This window comes from Lathamus discolor, chromosome 2 (assembly GCF_037157495.1).
Source record: "Lathamus discolor isolate bLatDis1 chromosome 2, bLatDis1.hap1, whole genome shotgun sequence".
NCBI lineage: Eukaryota > Metazoa > Chordata > Aves > Psittaciformes > Psittacidae > Lathamus > Lathamus discolor.
Window position 1 is genome coordinate 92,067,741 of NC_088885.1, and position 23,371 is coordinate 92,091,111.

The 23,371-nt window shown below is 44.5% G+C and overlaps 1 long non-coding RNA gene across 2 annotated transcripts in view; it reads right to left on the reverse strand.

The window, feature by feature from the left end:
• The window catches only part of LOC136008440 (uncharacterized), a 46,085-nt gene that overhangs the window by 5,309 nt on the left and 17,405 nt on the right, over positions 1-23,371 (reverse strand). Inside the window, exons 1-2 of one of the 2 annotated variants that reach the window (XR_010610093.1) lie at positions 6,326-6,552; positions 5,857-5,988 (exon numbers count right to left, since the gene is read on the reverse strand). This is a non-coding gene — a long non-coding RNA (uncharacterized LOC136008440). Of the gene's footprint in view, positions 1-5,856; positions 5,989-6,325; positions 6,553-23,371 lie in introns of those variants that run through there. The other variant, XR_010610094.1, reaches the window with a different exon arrangement.

The window sequence follows — 23,371 nt, forward strand, 5'->3', positions numbered from 1 at the left end:
CCCAAAAGTCAAGCTCTCTCTCAATGATAGCGGGTCCTTCTTCTGGGCAGTCTACATGTCTTGTTGCTTTTTTACCATTTTATCCTGAATAAAATTAGATGGAGACCTCTACCACCAGGACTGAGGCAAGAGATCCACTGGCTGACTTGTCCAGGATGTCAGATGTCACTCTGAACACTGACTCTGCAGTGACAGCGTTGTTTGATTAGGATGCAGGAGGGAGATGCTCTGACGAAAAATTGTATCTCAGAGAGGGAAACAAAAAGCGCAGTTGTTCCTAATGGGAAGTAGGGTAGGTGAGGCTGCAGTGGTCACTTTCCTCCCCTTTCTGTCTGCAGACTCCTTGGCCATCAAAAATGGTGATTCACAACTTGGAGCTCGTGGTCCCCTCACCCCCTCTCTCTTTTTCATCACTGGCCTGGCAGTGGAAATGCTTCCCACATGATCCCCAAGCCAAATCCTGCTTCAGTTGTCTCATGGTGCTTTCATCCCAAATCCCAGCTGCTAAGCTGGCTTCCGCTGTTAGGATATGTTTACATTTTCTGCTGCCTGAAGAGAATATATTTCTTGGTAGGCATTGTGAATCTGGGACTGGAAGCAGGACTGTCGTGTAAAGGACAGAAAGCCCAGTAGAGCATGATTCGTTTGCTAAAGGTTTCATTTGCAATGCTCTTCTGGAGATAAAGCAAATTCACTGCCAAGTACAGGAACTGAAGTATTCAGAAAGAGTAATCTGTGTACTTGATACTTCTTCTGACCACAAATGGATAACATCTTTTACAGCCTTTTCTTATAACCATGTCTTGAATAGGTTCAATAAAAGCAATTTTTGCCTATGGGTTGCTAATGGTACCAATACCTCCAAGCATTTTTGTTCAGGATTGAAATACACTGTGTGACTGGTCACCCATGTTAAACAATATGGTTTCTATTCCCTAACCAGATTCTTAAAGAGGCCAGGACTATCTGAAAATGACCAAAAAGGCATTGAAAGGGGATATAGGGAGAGAGGCAAAATTAGAAAATTCAGCAATCTTCTCTCCTCTTGCAAAAGAAAGTACCACATGTAAGGCTGTACATGTGCAGTCCAGACTTTGAAATACCCGCTTTCTTTCTTTACTTGCAGATATACCTGTCTGTTTGGCATTTTACGCAGGACAACAAGTCCTGCCTTGTGCATGTATGCTTTGATTTTTCTATAGCGAAAGGTGCAGACAGGTCTCAGTTTGGCTCAGTTTACTGCTTTCAAAGCTGAATGCCAGCTTGAAGGTTCACAGAGATACTTTCTTTTGTACAGCACGTACCTCATATTATTTCACATATTTAGTGGTTCTATGAATGGGTCATGCCTGCTTTATGTCGTGGTGCAGCTGGCTAAGTACAGTGCCCCCGGTGTGTAAAGGGCACAAGATCATGCAGGAGCCTGTGGATCTTCTAGGTTCCTGGGAACTTCAGGCCTCAGACAGCTAAAAGTTCTCCTCTATTGCTCACTTTTTGCTGCCACATAGAACCACGAGGAGATGGAAGGAATTGAAGCCCTTTGATGTTGTGTCCGGAGGGACATCTCCAAACTGGTGAGAAAGACAGAGGGCCTGTGCCCCCTGTCTCCTGAGGTTTCTGTCCTCGGTGTTTTGCTGCTGAAGAACATGTGTTGAATGCTTGCGGGAGAGGAGACCTACCACATGCTTTTAGGTAGAGGACCTCTCTCTTTTATTCCTTCACCACCACAACCTTATCCTGCTTTTGTACACACTGGTACTCAGGCTAACAAATTTTAAAACACAATTTAAGATGCATCTATTAGATAGCAAGATTAATGCCCAAATTCAAGCAACAGCAACGTCAAGAACTGACCTGTCAGCCTGTCCCAAAAACCTTATCAAAACAAACTGCTTGCTGTCTGCTGCTTGAGGTAACTTTATATTTCATTTTGTAATACAAGCTGTGTAACTTTTCATGCTAGAGACTGCCTAGGATGTTTAAATTCACAGCTTCCATTAGTCTAAATCCACCACTTAGACAGAAAGAAAGAAGGCACCTATATTTTGAATGTTAAGGCCTTCACTCTGCATTTATGACCATTGAATGTGTTGTTTCTTAACTCTGATGTAATATAAGTACTTGGCTTTCATAAAGATACAGGTTTCAAAGTATTTGAAAAGGTCTGCAGCATGTACACAAGCAGCTAGCACTGCTGTATGGCATCAAGTTTCCTTTAACTTCACAGAACAGATGAGGAGGATTCATTTTAATAGAACACCTAGAAAGACATTACTGTTATTACTGGTCTTTAAAAGGTTTTCTCTCAGTGCTGACTATAGTAATACTGTGTCAAGCTCAGCGAGTATGGATGATGTTTAAAAGTCTGTGTTTCATGTATTTAAGTTGCAGAATCTTACTTAAAAAATTATATTGGGCTCTTATTGTAGCCACACTTAGCTTTATAGTTTTTACAGTGGAAACAGATTTACACCTGTAGTATAAAGTCTCCTCAAAGCCGCTGCAGAACTTCAGCAGCAAGGATAATACACCACAACCTCTCAGAAAGCAAGGCAAACAAGAAACAAAGGAGAAAATATGCAGTGCAGAGAGGCAAGTATTGAAATACATAACCTCACCAAACTTTGACTTACGTGACCAGCTGTTTGAGAGCACTTCATGTGTTGGAAAGAGATTGAATGCGAAATGCTAAATACTGTCTGCCTCTGCTGCTTATACAGGTAATCTTCAAGGGGGGCCCAGGTGACTTAAATACTGTGTTGCATAAATGAAACTGGAAGTTTAAGCACCCTATGTGGGTTTCAAACCCTCCATCACAACCTCTACAATGTTCTAAATGGTTTCTCGGATAAATGGTACGGTCGTCCTAGAATATTATATAATTAAAAGTTACACATTTTAAATAAGGATTTGGTTAAAAACCCAAATAAAATCTCTTCTGCATACCAGGTAATAGAATACATGGATTAAACTCTTTAAAAATTGTGAATGAAGAAGAAACCGGTAAGAGTGCACATTATCTGTGCCACAAATTCAATGACAATACAAAATGTGATATGGAATGGAAGCTGTTAGCAAAATACATTTAGCAGGCACCAAAGCAGAAAATATGTTATCATTTGCTTGAACCAGCCTAAATAAATATCTGTCAAAGGATAAAACAATTTACAAGGAGGCCTTCCTCTCTGTAATGGGGTTATGTGTTTAACACTTTTTTTTCTTCATACTGGATTTGAACTGGGTCACATACATTCCCCTTAAGATGACATTTTAGCACCTATTTATAGAATCTCATCCTGTCTGCCACATCTTGTTTCAATTAAAATTTGATCTTGAAACAAGGCAGAAGGATGGAGGTGAGGGGACCCTGTGGTACTGGCTACTCATGAACTATTATAAGTTTATACTGCACTTTGAATGAAAGGGAAGGCTTGCAGGGAAATCACCAGTCAGGAACACCGCCCCAGAACAGCCTCCTTCTGCAGCAGAACAGTCCAAGACACCTCCCCTCATGCCACTGGCCACCGTGCTCCTTTACAGAATCACTTTCAGCTCTGCCAGCCCTGCTGTTTATCCACCTTTTGCTTTTTATGCCATGCTTCTTGCCCCATTTCTCTGGGTTTTTCGGAGTGTGAGACCGCTTTCTAGGTTAGAACAAGCTTTCACATTTCAGACTTTCATATAAGCAAGGGTCTTTGTAGATTTCTCTTTCAAACCTGCCTCTGGGACATGGGTAAGTTCTTCCAAGTGTTGATGATCTCAGGAATCCTGTCTGTCTTTAATCAGCTTCTGCATCTCTCCCTTCCACACCAGCAACTCCAGCTCACCTTTCCCATCCCTGGTGCTCTCAGCCTTCACAGTATTTACTGCCACTTCTCCTTTCCACAGGTCTCCTGCCTGCAACATTACCTCTGGCTGCCTCCCAAGTCACCTACGTCCTTCCTGAGGAGGAAGGAGCTCTATCCCACATTTCTGGCTGGCTCCAAGTGATGTGTCTGAACATAAGCAGGGTAAGAAGTGAGGGAAAACTGGGAGAGGAAAGACAGAAAGAAAGGTCGAAAGACCTAACGAGATAATATGTGAATTTATAGCTGTTGCACTCCTCTTGCAAAATAAAGCAGGCTGCATATGGTGCAGTTCAGACTTTAAAAGAGCTGTGCTTTTCTCAGAAGGGCAGAGAGATCTGCCTCAGGGCAGCTGGGAACTCCCACTGGTCAACCTCCATTTACACACAACTAGACAGAGCCTCAGTATCTAGCGACCTTTTGCCCTCTAAAGTGAGAGTGGAATCAACCAGCTGGTTCAAAACCCGCTGGAGAAATGGTGGAGAAAACTTCCACCGTATCTGTGTAAAACCACCAGCACTGTAGCTGCCTCTACCTTTGCCCAGCATTAATGTGGGAAGCAAGATAATTCAGAAGCATTGCCCTGGGCTGCCAGAACACAATCCTGGTTTTGAAACCACAGCTGCACCTCATCACAACAGAGCTGCCAAAAAACACAACACAAACTTCATACCTGGCCTGAAGAACAGAGGGATGCTTTGGGCATCTCCACCCTCAGTGCTGGCGGTCCAGCTGCCCCAGGCCACACACCTCTCCTCGGCATGTCCTACCCTCCAAGGTCACAGCAGCCCCAAGCTGTTCTCCCTGCTCCTGCATCCCCCATGTGTGTGGTCTCCCCATCCTGACTTTCCCTCATAACTGTGCCCATCCACGCATTGACCTGAGCCACTGGTGTCCCCTTCTGCCTCTTCCATTACCCCAGACTGCTGTATTCCCTCATGCGTGCACACACACACACTCTCACATTTCCTTCCTCCATTCTTCTGTCTCTGAAGTTAGACAATTTTAATGTTTTTATGTTAATTGCTTTTGAATAACAGCCTTTGTGGAAAACAAAAGGTTTCCCAGAACACTGGTTTCTTTGGAAACGTTCCCATGGCCAACTACAAGCTGAAATAATAACAATAAAAGGAAAATTTCCACAGAAGTATATACAAGTTGTGGGGTTCTTTATGGCTGTTTGGGATTTGGTTTAGTTTTTGACATTTTCAGGCCAGCTTTGCCCTCCAGCCTCCCCATCCCTCACTCAGCCAGGAGAAAGGCACAAAGTGGAGTCTCTTTGCAGCCTGCTTCGATACAAGGAGAGGCAACAGCCCTGTTTACTGAGAGCACCCTTGGCGCATAGGAGAAAGGAGCTGCATGGAAAGGCTGTCTCGCTGGCATTCCTCTGTTGTTAAAGAGCACAGGAAATTATGGTCGGTTCTAAACCGGAAAAATGTGCAAGCAAGCTTCGGCTAACCGCAAGGAACTGAAGTACACAGCAAGAATCACAACGCTTATGGCAGGAGGGGAAAGCTGACAACTTCTGATTCATGGGCTGTTAAAGGTTATGATGCTGCCATATACCATTATAGAAATGAAACCACAGTTTTAAACACTAAGCAGGTATCTGCTTCAGCAAATAAATGCAGGGTTCGCTCTATTTCATGTGTTTGTATGTGAGGTGATGGTGAAATTGGGCTTGTCCCAAAGAGCCAGTAACCCTTTGCAGGGGGGGAAAGGGGTTGTGAGGGCCAATTCGCATGCAGAGTGGTACAGTCCCTCACTAGCTTGCTTAGAGCCAAGTCTGTTGAGTACAAGCCGAGCCTGCATATGGAGTACAAGCATGCTAAAATTTGCCTTAATCACGCTCTCATACCCATGGTCTTCTGTAGCTTTCTAATGTTCCCTTCTGCCTTAGAAAGCAAGGGTCCAAGACAGTATACGGACATTGGGACAAACTGAGCCAGTGCCTACCTTATAACCATTGGGAACGGCTAAAAGACTAACAACCACACAAATGCAATCCTACCTTTTTGCTCTTTTGTCTGATAGCCACAAACTCCGAGATTTCCCTCTCTGTTGCTTTTTTTCCTCAGCTTTTCCTGTCTTCCTCTGTTGCTCTCCGTTCCACAGGCCGATTAAAAAAGTTGTTTAAAAGGTGCTGTAAAGGAAGGATACGTTACACGCTATCATGTTTCAGTGTAGGATTTTTCTCACAGCATGCACATAATGTTTGTTAACTACTAAAATATCACAGAAAGTACCACCATCTCATATGGTGAGTTGGCAAAAAAAGAGGAAAATCAAATCAAATCCTAGCTTCTACCAGTGACTGGCACGCTTGGGGGCTTGGCAAGGAAAGCCACTGCTGAACCATCTTCTGCCAGCGCAGAGATTTCCCCTGTGGCAGCACTGTCACATCTGTGCCCGGGGATGTCTGTGCCAGGGCTGCCAGCAAAAAGGGGGGAAAGGGGAGGAGGTTTTGCTGTTGGGCCCACCTTTTTACCAATGACTCCATGGCATGTGTAGCGTGGAGGAAGATAAAGGCGAGACTTGCTGCTTTTTACCCTCTGAGAGGGCTAAAGGGCTTCACGAAGGTTTTCCCCACATACTGCCACAGGGAGGGTGCTGTCAAGAACATTGATGGAGTCCTCCACCAGCTTTTCTCATGGCCAATTCCTTTAAATCACGGAGGACATGAAAAAGGGGTGCAAGGAAAGGACAGGAGCACTTGCAAGTTGAAAGAGAGAGAAGCCCAGTAAGCAACAGCTGTTAAAAACTAAGCCCCCAGAGGCTGCAGGTGCTCGTTTCCTCCAGGTTTAAAGCAAAGCTTGCAAGAAGCATGCTGGAGGTTTGCAGGCGCTCTTGGAGCCAGCTGGAGACGATCAGGTATTCCCAGCCTAACCTATCAGCTTGAGGACAAAAACCCTGAAGACATGTTTTTACCCCTTTAAAACAACATTTCCTGGGTTCAGGATAGCCTTGGTCTGCCTGCGAAGTAAAAGTTTCATGAGGTTTGTGCAGCTGCCTGTGTTGGTTCCACCTGCAGGGGTAAAGCAGTCTTCCTCCTGAGCCAGGTGAAAGTATGGTTGCTGAAATGGGGATCCATACAAACAGCATTTTGAGACTGAGCCAGTTGTTAGAAAGGAGTTTGTATTTCTTTAGGCACACAGTGCTTGCACTATGTTAAAAAGGAGACAAACAGCTTGCTATGAGCCCACTGTGCTTGTTTCATACTCACAGCCTGTGCATGCATGCGGTGTTGAGCCACTGAAAAGATGGTAAGATGCAGAAGGATTGCAGCATTTCAGTGCCGCTTGAAATTGTTTTATGTCGGCTCAGGCCCTGCTCTCTTCTAATGTGTGCAGCTCTGCACCCAAAAGCTGGCTCTGGAAGCCTTCAGTAAAAAATTCCTTGCCCAGATCTACTGATCTATGCAGCCTCTGCTTACTCCAGCAGAGGTTTGGCATGGATGGCCAGAGATGCCATAGGGTCTGGTACTGGTATTGCAGCAGACTATTTACACAGACACCAGGGCCCACATTCCCAAAGGCACTCAGATATTGCATTTCATACACCTGCACCCACAGGGATCAGCTTCCTGACTGCCATGGACCCTTGTCCCTGCAGTGGCTTTCTCCTTTCAGATCCTAGCAAACAGGGAGCTGGTATCAACATGTATCTTAATTTTATGCCTCTGAGTACCATGTAAAGGGAGGTCCCCAAACTATGTGACAGGTAAGTGGAAGTTGGACGGGTCAACCATGAAGACAAATACTGGTGAGCCTGAGGTTACGCGCCTACAGCTGCTGAGCAAAAACATGTATTCCTTCAGAGATGGGAAAATAAACAGAAAAATCAATACACTGTGCCTCTGTGCTGCACATATCCAGATGAAAACTATTAAAATGCATCTTGCTGCCTGTCGTGCAGACTTAACAAAGCATAAATGAACTCTGCTACTCTATTACACTGCAGGCATGGAGGAGGGATGTATTAATGTCAGACACTGAAATGGGTGAAGTAGCCAGTTTGGCTTTGCAGCCCAGCATGAAGCAATATGAGACAAGTGTCAGCAAAGTGTATGCACTGCTGCAGAGCACAGGTTGCCTCTTGGCTGAGCCAAGGTTCAGTGTCAAGAAAGCACAGAGGAACAGGTCACTCCTGCAGATGGATCTGCACAGTGGCAATGTATGCCCACTGCAAGGCAGAGAAATGTGGAAAGTGGTGAGCATGCCTGAAGATGTGTAGAGATCCACAGCAGAGAGAGTCTTCAACGTAATGATCTCCATCACCACAGGATTCTGCTCTTAATCACCCTACTTGCCAAGAGAAGCTATAACCAACTGGAGTTATTTCAGTTGGGGCTCCCTAGATGCTGTCAGCAAACTGTTTGAAGTTCTTGCAATTGAGGGATAAGCAGCTTTTATAGAGAAAAAGCTGGCACTTCAGAATTTTTAAAAACTAAATTCAGACATCAAGAAGGGAAGTCTTTAAAAGCTGCCACTGATGCAGATTTTGTGTAAAGAATGATTGCTTTTCCCTCAAAAGGCAGAAAGGTAAAGAAAAGTACTCTTCCCTCCCTGTGCACTGGAAACAGCTATGGGCTAAACGTTGTCACTTCATACTCCATTTAAAAAAGAAACTGAATGCAAATGCAAAAAATACAGAAATATGTTGGATGCCATACAGGTTGGCAACACTTTCTACTACTGACTGTTGCATACAGCCAGTAATGAATGCACGGCTCCCTGATTGCTGAATCCTCTTGGTAGTAACACCATCTTTTTTCCTTCATGTTATGTTTCCTTCTGTTTGTTGCCCCCCACTACTGCACATGCATCAGTGAGCTCCCCACAGCAGCGGCCAGACCTGGCAGTGCATGATGTCTAGCCCGCTTGAGCTATGTAGGCACTAAAGGGATTGTGTTTATCCTTCAAGCAGGTTATTTTGCTGGGGACAGCTTTGGACACCCGCACAACAGCGGTTTATTAACTATGTGTTACAGACAGCATGAAGAGTGCCACCGTGACCTGCTCTCCTGCATGCTCTCAGATGCTGGAAGCGCAGAGTGCCCACTCTATGCAGTTACATTACTGTAGCTGCACTAGAAATCAATCCATTATTGATCCAGGGAAAACCCAAATCTTTTCAAGGACACACATGAGTCGTGTCCCCCCTGTGTGCTATGTATGTATACTGGTGTTTAATTTACTGCACTTTCACTTAGTATTGCCAGCATTCATATGTTACAACCAGGAAAACTGAGGGAGGAAGTTTGGAAACTTCTTTTATCTCATGGATTTAAGAAAAAACCCTCTTAAACAGCACATCAGTTACTGTATTGAACAATAGGCTAATAAATTCTAGTATTGCATATGCTATATAGTAAAAGTTAACAATCCCTTATTCTTTAGATTAAGTGTCTTCTCTTACAAAGCACACCCTGAAGGGCTCAGCAACAATATTTTTATCATCTATCTAGGTACTTATATGGCTCCCATCACTGCTGTACCTGCTTTTATGGTAGCTGTGAAATACACAGTCATAGAATCTGATACGAAATCAGAACCAGGAAATGTTGTTTGTCCAGCTACTATACAAGCCAACAAAGGAAACAAAACAAGAATCTCAATGAGCTCCAAGCTCTTTTCATGATACCGGATCACTTGACTTCTAATTTATCGATCACAAATTGCTATTGTTAAGATTAAGTATGAGCATCACATCGTGCCGGAAAGCAAGCCACCACTTCTCGAGAGACTGTGAGATGAGCTACAGAGAAAGGAAGAGTATGATTCCCATTTCTTCTCCTACGAAACTCTCAAAACACAGAATATTTGTTTTGCCGACAACAATCAATTCACATCAGTGACTCAACTTTGCTCTGTGAGAAAACAGGAGAGAAGAACAGAGAAGCACACACAAGTAAGTGCCCATACATGCTATCTGTTACAATCTGCCTCTCAGAACAAAATGGTATTATCTCCTCAGGGAAGACCTGCTTCATTTTGGTCCAACAGTCATTAGCATGTTCACAAAGTAAATACAAGAGACAGCTCTGGGCACTCTTGTACTTCTGCTGGGGTATGATTGATAGTACAAGGCAGTTTACTGTGGAAGAATCAAGACTGTGAGAACATAAAGCTTTCATACGCCTTTTCTTCTTGTGAATGTGGCTTACCTCTAGTAATGAACACAGCCAGGTATTTTGATCTCATACAGAAGCAGGGCCAGGGTTTTCACTTCTGAGGAAAGAGCCATTCAGGAGAGCAGCCTGAAGCAGGCAATGCCCAGGGCTGACGTACAGGACTGCGGGCAGTGGCAGTGCAGCAGACGGTGACCTGCTACTGAGAGTGTAGGGAGGCACACACGGATCCCACACTGGGAGACCTGGTGCACAACAGGACAGGCACCCCTGGAGCTGAGGACAAACTGGGTGAGGGCTAAAGGAGTCTGGTGTTTAGAAGGATGTCCTTTGGGAGTAGGGAGTAGTATGTGCAAGAGGGGAGAGAGGTTGGTTGGAATATAGACATGATATAAAATAATTCATGAATACTCTAGCTGCCTAAGGAAAACAGCTGCCATGTGTATGGAGATGCATTAAGACTTTGCCCTAGGAAAGGTTCCGCTGAACCTCTACAGCAGGAAGGTTGCAGCTGGCGACTGTCTGACCAGTAGGTCAACGGGAATGCAGAAAGTTACCCTTCAAGTTTCACCTCACTTAGCTACAGACAAGTCCCACAACCAATATTGTCAAGGATCTGTCTTGGCTTTCCTAAGAGTTTCAGACAAACTCTTAGGCTGCAAGACACAAGTCTAGACAGTAAGACAGAGAAAATGTGAGGTTTCAGCTGGGAGGCGGGTAGCAGACAGCATCAGGGCTGGCCAGAAAAGCACGCACAGGCGAATGTGGGGCTTGAGACAGAAACAGTGTTTGTGAAGTCAATGCTGGGTTTAGGTCTCTATTTCAGATGAAAATATCTCTCATATGCTGTAGTGAGCTCCAGGGCGACCAGCCTGTGCGTGAAATCTGCATTATGCAATTAAAAGAGACCAGAACCTTCTTAGTTTATTCATTGAAATGTCAAGGAGCAAGCTGCAAAGGAGGTGTTTCTTCACAGAAAAGACATCTCTCTGAGGCTGCCACTTCAAAGATGTTAAAGTGACACATGGAAAACACCTGCAGTGGTGTCTGTTCTCTGTTTCTGAGGCAGGGCAGAGGGGGAGAGAAAGGGTGGCCAGATGCCATTTTGAAAGCAGCTTTCCTGTGTCTGGTGATACCAGACATACAGGGCTCCTGACCACCCTCGGGTGTAGGTGATGCTCTTGCTGACAGAGCTCGCTGAAGGGTAAAGCCAGGGAAGGAGGCACAGGTACTGCAGCACCCAGGATCACACAGGATCAAGCACTCAGGTTGGGGGAGCATGTCAGAAGAGGTCTGGAGCCACTGTGGCTGTCACGGTTCCCTCATCTGGGGAGCTAGGTCCCACCTCTGCTCCAGGGCTTCCAGGACCAGCCCTGCAAAAGCAAGGAGGCAATCCACACAGTTTACACAGGTCTGTAACTTCTTCACCGTTAATGCTTGCTATTCCTTGGCTTGGTTTTGAGGCTGTATTGCAGCACCCTAGGCAACTGTAGTGGTACCTTCCTCGAGATTCTGTAAGGACCTGTGTACTCACCCCGTTTACCCCCAGCTCTGAAAATAGCAGCTTCTGGGTGGGTTTGATGGGGAAGGAGGAGCTGGGGAAGTAGATCTCCACTGCAAAGTGACTGCATGATGGCAAGAAGGGAGCTCACGGGGTGATGGCCATGGGGCGCCTGGGGCTCTGGAGCTGGTGAGGTGCAGGGCAACACTTCTAGGCTAGAAGATCTAGTAGACTGGACTGTTAAAGCTAGAGTCTGCTTTGGAAGCAGCGAGCCATGAGCTCCCTCCTATCCCTCACTGGGTCTGGTAGATGCCTTAGCCAAGAGTCTTTTTCTGACCTCAGGTCTCACCCTAAGTGACAGAAAGGACATCAGGTGACAGAAGTACCTACTTCTTCTAGGGCATGTGCCAGAAGGAGGAAATTCAGCGGAAGCCCTGAGTCTCTCTCCTGCCACTGGATGCCGGCTCCTCTCCTCCCTAGAGAATTCAGGGAGGAAAAAAAGATCAGAACAGTCTGGCTAAGCCAGTGGGTCTTTTTACCACAAACACCTTCTGTTCTGGCCTATGCAGGTGCTTTCACAGCTGGAAAGGGAATACTTTTTACCTTAAATAAAAGGAAAAAATGTCTGGATTCTTTTCAGTGTGCTCTGGGGAGCATCAGGAGGCCACATGAAACTGAAATGCTCTCTGTCACACCTCTGGCACCTCTCCACAGCTCCCTGGGTGTCACTGCAAATTATGTTGCCCACACTTACAATATTTTGCTGAACATAACTCATCAAAGGTAAACACACGGAAAAACTCTGGCTTTGGTAGCAATTAATGGAGATGTCTTGATGACAAAACCACATGTTCCCTCAGGGCTGGCCCTGGGCTTTTTGCATTAGTGTGTTTGCACCAGGCTCCCAATTTCAAAGTGACCCTCAAAACACACTTCCTACTGCCTGCCTTAAAGGCTGAATGAGAAGATCTAAGGGGAAAGTGGAACCTGTTGCAGCAGAGGTTCTGCTTTAATGGCAGGAGATAGCAGACTCATACCCTGTACAGGGACCAGGCGCAGAAAGCAGGGAGCAGAAAGCAGGTGCTCATTCCCCATAAAACTCTCCTCAGCTGTTGAACACTTCCCGGGACGCTGTCCCAGTGGAGCAGCTAATCCATGCAGCAAGCCGGGTGACCAGCGTGGTCCTTCCAGCCAGCTACCCCTCACCAGCTCTTCCCATATACAGCCCAGCCCCTCGGCCTGCCTTCCTTTAGAGGCACTGTGCAGTGACCAGAGAAGCTTGTTGGGTTCTGTTTCACCCAAAGCAGGCCTCCCTGAAGGGCAGTAACTTGCTCTCATAACCCCAGCCCCAGGAGCAGCCTGGGGTACAGGACCCCTTGGCAAAGAGGGGCTCTGAAGAAATGTCATGGCTTATTCCTGAAGGAAGAAGGTGAGGAGGGGAGAGATGTGCTAGTAGCGGTGGAGATTCAAAGAGAAGCTTTCCTTCCCCATGCAGATGGATGGTTAACATGGCTTGCATTAAGTGAGGGCCAGGTGACCGAGCACCTTACATTGTTTTCCTCCTTTTCACACTCCCATTTTTAAGAAAGAAGTGTATCTATACGTTAACAGAGATGTTTAATATACTGGCTCTGAGCTGATCTTACACCAGTACAACTTTGACTTCACTGATGTACATTTCTATTTACACTGGATGAAGAAAAACCAGAATCGGTTTCTACCGTGGCAGCACTACAAAGATGATAAGAAAAAGGACTGTGAGAGCTATAAGACTAAGTTGTCATAGCAGCATAATTGCATTTGAGTCTACTTTGTACAAAAGCAGACTGCCAGAACTTCATTTTCAAGGGAGAATCTCTGTTGGAAAAAAAAAGGAAGTGCTGCACTGCTCTGCCTAAATTGTATCAGACAGCAAACAGCAAACTGGATCTGCATCTCCCTGCAAATGAAGCTCCTTGGATGAAACCAGCCTGGCTGTTTTCATCTGTTGTGAATTCAGAAAGAGATGACATGTAACACTTCTTCACAGAGTTTGAGGAAAGTATATCAAATAATTGTAAGCTACAGTGCATAACAACCTATTAATTATAGATGCAAACAGTGTTTTCCGGAGGTTACATTGTCACTGAATTAAAATTTAACCGATGATGGATTGGCTAGGTTGCCTTCCTGTTGAATAAGTCATTTCAGTAGTCATGTAAATATGGCTTCATCAACCATCAGCATACAGTCCCTTGTAGATCCACCAATTGTGTTAAAACCCCAGAATACCCAGAAAAAGACAAATCAAAACAAAACACACCTTAATTGCTTATTCTCTGATATGCTAGCTGCTCAGTTCACGTTTTCATGGCATACCTCATAGCAACATGCCTTGTGGATGCCAGGTCCGTCAATTCTGTACCCTGCTTTCCTCCCGGCAGGCTATCCTAACTAGGGGTACCTTCCCATTGATGCATGGCCATTTTCACATCCCATTGACAACATTTCATAGCTGTTAGGAGCCTAACTTTATTCCACACATCTGCATGAACATCCCTCCGGCAATGGCTGCTGGGATGGAGGTTGCAAGCAGTGCATTCTCCTTTCTCCAAAGGACCTCACACCCTCCTGCACCCATGAGTGACCCTGAGTGAGTGGGGCTGGAGAGTGGATGCTTGCTGCTGTCAGGGCAATTCCCTTCAACAGTTTTATTCAAGTTTATGTATTGCATGATTAACTTGCAAACTGGTTTTGCGAAATGGACAATAAGAAATGCAAAGAGTAAACAGTGAACATGCTCCAGATGGCACAGGATTACTAACCTGAGACAGGCAGACACACGATTTCTGCAACAACCCGGAGCAGCTATGGAGCAAGGCAAAACCATACAGACAAAGTTTTAGGTTGAAGGTCACAGAAGTAAAATAGGGGAGAGAGTATCAGCAGGAAAGCAGACTTGCTAGGAGAGCACTTATTATAGCTAATCAAAACTTTCATTTACAGTAAGTGAAGCCCTCAGTAAACCTTTTCCCCCTTTCATTTGACACTGTTCCTTTTTCAGAACACAAAGACCTTTTTTCTTGGTGTTTTCTGTAATCAGTATGCTTTTGCTTGTGAGGAAAATAACGTAAGAAAAGGTGTAATTCATGTGGTGTCTGAAAACAGCACCTATCCTATGCTGAAATAACATTTCTGAATCGTAAGCGGCTTCATCCATCTCCAGAAGACATCCATGCTGAAGCTTCACTGTGAACAGCTGAGTGTCTCCATCCTTCAGTATTTTGAAGCCACTCAAAGCTCACATCCAAGAAAGAAGTTTCCCACTAATCCTTCTTCCTATATCAATAGCTGCAGCTACATTTCTGAACAGCCAATATTGTCTGTGCTATGGTTTATTTTCATGGTATAAGTAAACAGTAGATAAAAAGAAAACACTGTCTGTTGCCTCCTGAATTCTACCGGTCTGGGAAAATACTCTGACATAGGCAGAGTTCCTGTAAGATTCTGAAACACTTTCCACATAAACATTCACTTTATAGCACATCTTATGGGCTCCTACTTTGTTATTCATGTAATTCTGCAATCATTATCTAGATGATCTGGATGATGATTATCTAGATTTCCTAGGTGATCTTTAAGGTCCCTTCCACGCCAAACCGTTCTATGACTCTGTGATCTACCTCTGAGTTAAAATTTCTCTTCTTAGGAGTGGCATTCAAAAGAAACCTGTAAAAGCCAAGCTTTAGCTCTATCTTTTCTGTATGTTTGTGGTTTTGGTTTGGTTTGGGATTTTAACAGAACATGGAACTGGAGCTTCCTAATTGTTAGGTTGTATGTTGTGCTGGGGTGGAGTAGGGTGGTGTTAAGAGAACAACACTGGCAGTCAGCACATCTGCCAAAACAAAGCAAGACCTAGCTTTCATCCATTCAGTTCCTTTCTCTAAACTGCTGCAAGCCCAAGCTCCTCTCAAGAGCTGATGGAAACCTTGGGATGTCCTTGGGGCCCCCAGGGTGGGAGAAGACCCTGCAGCACCCATGCACCCACCACCCTGACTGTGTTGTGGTGCCCCTGAGAGCACAGGGGGCAGAGGGAGGCTGTGGCACCACATCAGACAAACAAAACAAATGACAGAGAGAAACTCCTCTTTAGATCAAAGCAAGTGCTCCCATCTGTGGCAAAGGCTGCTCCTATTCCTTCCTTGCATTTTCAAAGCCTTTCTCTGATCATGTTCCCTCTTTCTTCTAAATGTTTTGCAACCTGAGAAAACACAGTGAAACCAACAGCCATGCACCCTATCAAGAAAGAGCAGCTGCCCCCTCACACCACAGGGCCAACAGAAAAGCCACTGGCCTCAGGCAGGAGCCAAAGTACAGCCTCCTCCCTGCAGGAGGGCCCTAATACATCTAACTCTCCAAGCCCACAGCTGCACATCCCAGGCGGTACACATGGAGACAAGGCAGTGTTATTTAGAGATCCTAATTGAGATCACCACCCTGCCTCCGAGCGTATAACTATTACTGAGTCTCCCAATGAGATGTGTCTGCTCACAGAGCTGCTGCAGGGGAGTCCCTCTTGTCCTGGGCCGAGCCAGTGCTGTCGCAATGCCCTACTTTCTCCCTTAGCCTAGATCTGCTTCTAGGTCCAAGGGTGCAGCTCAACCTCCATGTCTTCAGGTTCACTTTGTCCTTTTCTCTAATGATCTTGCTCCTGCCCCTGCAACTTTGTCCTGCCTGTAATTGTATTGTTGCAGCACCTCAACACATTAGATTAGGAAACTGGCTCAGCTGGAATCAAAACACAATATGCTTTTCTGGTTATCTTTCAGCTGGATCAGTTTCCCAACTTGGTCCACTGGATGGCCACAGAAATACTTCTGATAGCATTAGCACGGGGCTACTCTGGGATCAGAAACAAGGAGCTGGGGGCCAGTGTTTTGGTTTGAGACAGAACAGCTCCTCAAAACAGGTCTCAAAGATGTCCATCTCTGCACCAGTGCTTGCACGGTGGAGGAAGCAGGAATACAAGGAGTCAGGGGGGAAGAAAGCCTGGCCAGCAGCCTGGGCTTGGGTTGACTTAGTTACACCAACTCCAGTTACTAAGGGAAAAGAACAAAAAAGAGATTTACCAGTTGCTTACATTTATTCTGTTTATTGGAAAAAATCACTTAAAGAGATTGGATAGCTGGACACCCTCCAGTGACCATGAACATTTAAACCTTTGGGGGTTTTCTTTGCTGTTGTTTTGTCAGACCTGGCAAACAACCCAAGGCTTGTCTACCTACATTTATACCACCTGATATAACAGATGATGCTACACCTTCTTACAAAGGTGGTCTCTGTGTATCTATTCACAGTGATGAAGAACACAGCGAGCCCAGTTTTGCCTGTGGATTGAAAGACAGTTCCTGGCTTAAGGGGCTCAGGACCTAAATAAGCTGGGAGAGGCAGGTCAGGAAAATTATTCTGGATATCAGACTCCAAAGAACAACAACAGCAATTAAAGACCTAACTGAAAGAAATGGCCAGAGTACCATCCAAAGCTGTAATTGCTCACCATTCAGCTAGTTTAATGATAGAGGTTTGACAGACAGACCAGGGGAGGAGAGGTGCTGCCCAGCACACCTTTAGCTAAATGCACTGTGTCAGGGCTAACTGCGGCGCGCCGTTACTACAGTGACCCACGGCATGGAAACGGCAGAGAACAAACACAGCAGCCTCCCGAAGACCAGTCATTAGTGGAGCTCAGGCAGGGAGGAAACAACAGAGGAATGTCCATGCTTCCAGGGCTTTCTGAGAGCCCCACAGAAAGCTGATCCTTATTTCTCACAATCTGAATTGGATCTTGAAATAACTAAAATACACCCAGTTTACCAAATGTCCTCTATTAGTGTAGCTAATTCTGAGTCTCCTGGGTTTTTCCAAGTCAAACACACTCCGACATCTGCTCGCAATAAAAGCAGATGACAGTGCTTCTACACATATGGCACAAGCTGACTCCCCTTTAGAATAAAAGCACCCCTCTGTCCATTAAATGAAGCATAAATTTTCACTTGCTTGATACATACATCAGTGGGTGTTAACTCAGAGATCTGAAACAAAACAGACTGAAGATGATCTTTTAATAGCCTGTGCTATTAGAAGTGGGGCGCTTGGCTGCTATGCCTAAGTACCCAGGTGAGTAGAACGTGCCCTGCTCCACAGCAGACAAACCCACACAGCAGCGAGGTAGATTTCAAGTGCTGTGAGTGGTACAGAGCGGGAGCGCAGTTATTACCAGCCAGCTTCACCCTGCCCGATGATGAGTTAACATGCCATTCTCCCTGTGCTGTCAAAGCCTTTGTCATGGTAATAGCCCGTTTCCTCTTTTTGTTAATATCTCTGTCAAGAGAATGAAGCAGCAGAATTGGAAGTGCCATGGTGTGTGATAGCAGCGCTCTGCTCAGGTTCCGCTGGCAGCCTGCTGTGTTTTGATTAACTGGATGTTCCTCTAAAATTCGTATGAAATTATTTTTCCATGGAAGCGCAGGGTGATGAACAGGAAGGACCGGCTGGGGTAGAGCTGGGGTCGGCTGCCTGGTCACTTGGGCTGCAGCCATTTACCTCTCCTCCTGTGACAGGAGAAACTGCTCTTGTCCTTGCAGGTCACTCCTAGTTTCTACTCACCTCTCCGAAGAAAAGCTTGTCAATAAATGTAAATTGTGCTCGCAGATATGTGAAAGGCAATTTGGAATGAATCCCAGAAGCCTTAAGTTTTACAAAATCCTTAGATACCTGGCAGGCAAACTCGGCATATCAGCTTGTACAGACAGCCACTTCATCCGCTCAAAACAGAAAGTCCCCTGGTACAGGGGGAGGATGTGCTGACTTTCAGCCTTGTTCTGCAGATGGCTCCACTGACCCCGGGTCTTGCTGGGCTCTGCCATGCCACTTGCATGTCATGCCTCTCTTCTGCCAGTAAGGCCAGCAAGGGTTTTGCTAGGCAGGGTCTTTGATCTCCTTGCATGTCAGATTGGGCTATGCAGCACAAACCAAAAGAAAACCACTTGACTTTGCTGTCTCTTGGTCCCCGTAACTAAATGGGACAAAGCTGAAGAACAGGGAACTCTAATTTAATGTCCTAGGACACCTCACCACTCTGGAAACACCGATCCAGAATCAGGGATTCCATTCCCCTAGATTAAACACAGCTCTCAGGCAAGGTGTAATGAATCTGAATGCCTGGTATAGAAACTACTGGTGTATCACATCGTGTGATACTTGCTGCAGCTCTGAGTGGACTGAGAATAATCCAAACTGTGACATTTTCATTCTGACTTAACACCAGTGAAAATAACACAGGAAACAAGGTAGCCAAGAGTCAGACATTGCTTTTGTCGGTCTCTGGTTTTACTGCTAAACTAAAACTGCTGAGGGCTTGTGTGTTACAAAACAATCTGTTTTCTGCTCAGAAATCATTAGTAAAACAGTTCTGGCAAGTGCAACATCCATATCATTCCTGTTACAGACTTTTTAACACCATTGCTCTGCAATCAGCAGCAAGTTGGTATGAGATTAACTTTTCCAGCACTCAGAAATCCAAGATCCTAAATGTTTTACAGAATACTTCAACGTTTTTTCTAATGAGTTGGCTTTGCAGTCTGCACACTTATTACAGAGCTCTCAAAATATTTTATGGATTAATGGACCCATGAAAAATATATTTGTGATGATACCTCCCTTCCTCTTCTTCCTCCCTTCCCCCTTACTTATTACACGTGCTTGAGAGACTATTTATTCCAACAAGTTTGTAACACATATAAAAAGTTTGCGGCATGGATTTTGCTTGGTAACTCAAAGAACTATGTCAGTAAATTTTAATAAATGGAGAGGGTTGGAGAGATACCACAGAAACGTGATGTCTGATTACCCCAAGAAAGTGTGCTGCTCCACTTAGGCAACTCCCAGTCCAGTATGGACAGTCCTCCTGAACCCTTCCCTGTGCAGAGGACTCTGAAACACTGAACATAGGTTAGAACTCTGCAACTCACTGTAACAGGGCAGATGATTTTAGCCACCAAATCCCTTTTTCATTGCTTATTTCAGCTCAAAGGAAAGCACTCCTGCAAAAACTTCCTATCTTAAAGCAGACATTAGAAGCTGTTGCACTGTATGAGATTTGACTGCTGGTAACTTACATCAAATTCACTGGGAGCTGGTTTTGATTCTCTTGGGGCTTTTTTTTTTACGTAGGTTTTTTATTATTTCTTTTAAAGGACAACAAATACTGGCACGGAATGGAAAAGCAAGATGCCATTTATATGACAAATTGTACTAAAAGGGCTCTTATCATAGTATTGAGACATACTGCCTAATGAAAGAACATGCCTGGAAATCCAACCATTTCTTAGTCAGATAATACCGGGAAGATTGAGTGGACAAAGATAGCAGTGGGAAATACACTGAATAAGGCTGCAATGTAAAAATAACACAAATAGCACATGGCATCTGGAAGAGACATGACCCATGGGTATTTCAAAAATGAAATATGACAAGTAAGACATAGGAAATGAGGACTTGCAGGTATTAAATCCAACAGAGATGCAGCAAAAGAGAAAAAGAAGGAAAGGTTTACAAGCAATGGGCTGTTTTGGCTTTTCAGAACACCGGATAACGGTGCTGGATAAGAGGAAACAAAAAGAAAAAAAAATGGAAAAAAAAGTGGGAAAATGACAAAGGAAGTTTTGCAAGAGGAAACTGCTTTGGCAGGGAATGTAGATAGGATAACGTGTGCATACGGAACATAATAGTTAACTGCTATAAAGCATCCACCGCTCATAGCCAAAAGCAGCAAACTGCCATGGCTGGGCTGGAGCACACGAGCAAGTATTTTGGGTCACAACAGGAAACACCACACTCTGTATTTTGTTAGGCTGCTGCAGTGTTTTGCAAACACGGGGCGGGGGGGGGGGGGGGGGGGGGTTGTGGGGCGGGGGGTGTTGTAGATATGAAAAGGCAAAGCAGGTTATTTCATTTGTTTATATTAAAAATAAACAGCTTTTGAAAATATGACTGAGTCCGTGAAAAGTATGAAACACTATCCTCAATTTGTTATGATTTAACAAGTAAGAAGTGGAGACATGTAAAACCCATGCAACAAAGGCACACAATAGCTTTCAAAATCCCACACAGTCCACAGAAGTGCTTTTAAGAGCTGGTATTGCTCTAAGAAGACTGGCTTGCTTCAAAACCCAGCCAAAACAGGCAGGTTTTTATAAAGAAGCAACTGCTCCTGCCTAAGACCAGGCACATCTCACACCCCAGGAGGAAACACTGCCTAGCGTGATGCTAAACAAGTTCACTGGTAGGACATGTCTGGCAGCGCATCATGTCACTGAATGAAAACAGAGCACACTCAGGAGCTGTAAAGCCCTGTCAACTACCCACTCCATGGCCTTCAACTTTGTATTGGTTTAAGAGCATAATTCTCAAGGTATTTCTTCTGATATCACCATAGCTTTGCCTAATCCCAAAGAGTTACTCAGTCTGACCTCCAAGTAACAGAGCTGTGATAATGCCAGGGTATAAGCAAGGTAAAACTCCGAGAGAGAGAATATCTGTTGCTGGTCTAACCAGCAGAGGTGGAGAAACCTGCCAAGTGTGAACAGAGCCTACACTCATTAGAAGCGGATACAGTGATTTCTAGCTCTGTGTGCTGCAGGAATGCTGAGACTGCAGTTTATACAGGTCACAGGCAAGCAAGCCAGCTCAAGCATCACACCCAACCTAGCTAATTCCTTGTGGAGCTTTTGCAGCCAAGGTTTGAATGGCTGGATTGCTGCAAATACTAAGATGGGTCAGTTAAGGCTAACCTGTGTGCTGTGCTTTCTGAGAACGCAGACTGGAGTGCTTTTGCTATGAGACAGCAGTAACAGCATCATGCAGCGATGGGGTCTTACCCAGGAACCCACTGGAGCTACCAGCAGGCAATGCTTGGGATGTAGAGGTCCTGCCTGGCTCTGAGTCCCCCCACTCCTCAGTGGTAATGAATCAAAGCTGTTCCTCTGAATTCACTCAGTTACTTAATTTCTACTAGTGCACTCTTCAAAAACTCCGTAACTGTGCTCGACTTTGGTCCCAACACCTAGCATTTGGTAGCAAAGTGAGGTTGGAAGTTCACTTTGCAGAAATCTCTTTTTTCCAGAGGATGAGGGTGGTGGACACACTCTAATAGTTACTTCTCAAGATGAAACTGTGAAGAAATGAGACTAGGAGAAGAAAAAGCTACATAAATGTTTTATTAATAGAAGCCTTTGAAAAACTCCAGAGCTAGTTTTTGAGCCAAGACTAAGAGAAATTTGCAGTATTTTTGGTTTGTTTGCTTTTGCATGCTTCGATTTTGAGCTGGTAATAATGTGAATGCTAGGTGTTATGGTCTTTTTATAGTTTCGTTATCTGAAGTCCACAGACATTCATCTTTTCAGCATCCTTTGGTGGAAATATACAGGTACAAACATACATGTATTTATACACAGAAAGTAAAACATATTCCAAGAATAAACACATGATATTACAAAAAGGGATGAGTCTTGAAATACTTACATGACAGTAAGGGTTTCTCTCTGTCCTTTGCAGTTCTAGCTTTAAGGCATGAATAGCCACTGATTGCCTTTTTATCTTTAAATTAGAAAGCACAGCCTTAAGGTATGGCTGCCTAGAACTGCCTCTGGTACTCCTAGGAAAATGACTTCTTGCAGGCACACAAATTATGTAGATGAAATCGCATCTCCCATATATTAACTTGATGATAGACTCAGGCCAAGATCTTCTTAGCAGGATCACATAAAAATGGATGAAGAATTTCCCACAAAGGGCTTTTGAGCAGTGATTCTGTGTTTGAAAGGAGGAAATGAAAGTGCTCCGTGCTACCAAGCTTCAGCTTTAAAAGTCTGAATCTTCTGTTTAAGCTCCATTACACCAGTAAATGACTAAATTGTGCTCAGACTATGGGAAACAACCTGCAGCTTATGGTTATAACCAACATAACTGCAGTGGAGTAGAAGCGAAAGAGGGGCACACCATGTTAAGAATGATGTGCTCACTTTCATTTCAGTTTATAAAGTCTTAGTTCTACTGAGGTCAGTCTACAGAGCAGATGTGTTGGTTACAACACTCATTCTGAATACAAAACTGAGAGTGTCTTCCAGAATACGAGCTCATGAAAGAGCGGGCTTGATTCCTTAGAGCCTTCTCCCAGCTCATGGGGTTTGCTCTGTGGGTGTTTAGCTATTTTCCCCATAATAGAGATGGGGTCAGCTGCAGTTACTCTCAGAGACTTGAAGCTTTAACTTTTTGGAAATCCTGGCCTTTGGGGGATATCTGGATGAGCAATCTTTTAAATATGTAAAAGGTCAAAAATAGAATTAAGGTCAACCCACCACAAACATATATATATATATATATACACGTATATATATATATATATATATATATAAACTCAGGAGAGACAATCCTAGCATGATATTTTTTTCTAATCACTCACCTATTTTACTGTTGTTAGCACTGTAACTCTAGCTGCGTTACTTGAATGAAAGCTAACACTGCAATAATAATCATGAGCCTTCCTTCCCCCTTTTAATACTTTTGTTAATACCTGGTTTTAGACTAAATAATGCAAACTGTTTACTGTAACATAGCCATAAATTACAAGGTGCAGGCCATTCTTCATTTTAAGACCAAAGAACTCTGGAAGGTAAAAAATGTATGTTTTTAGCTCCACATAAGTCTGAGTTCCTGTTTTAAACACGAGAAGATGACCTCAACTCCCTCAGCCCTCCACTCCCCAGTGATGTAGATAGGTGCTTGTATCAACACCTCATCCTTCAGGGAGTGACACATTGCCATTTGTGTTGTTTTGCACCAAAAAAACACCAGCCC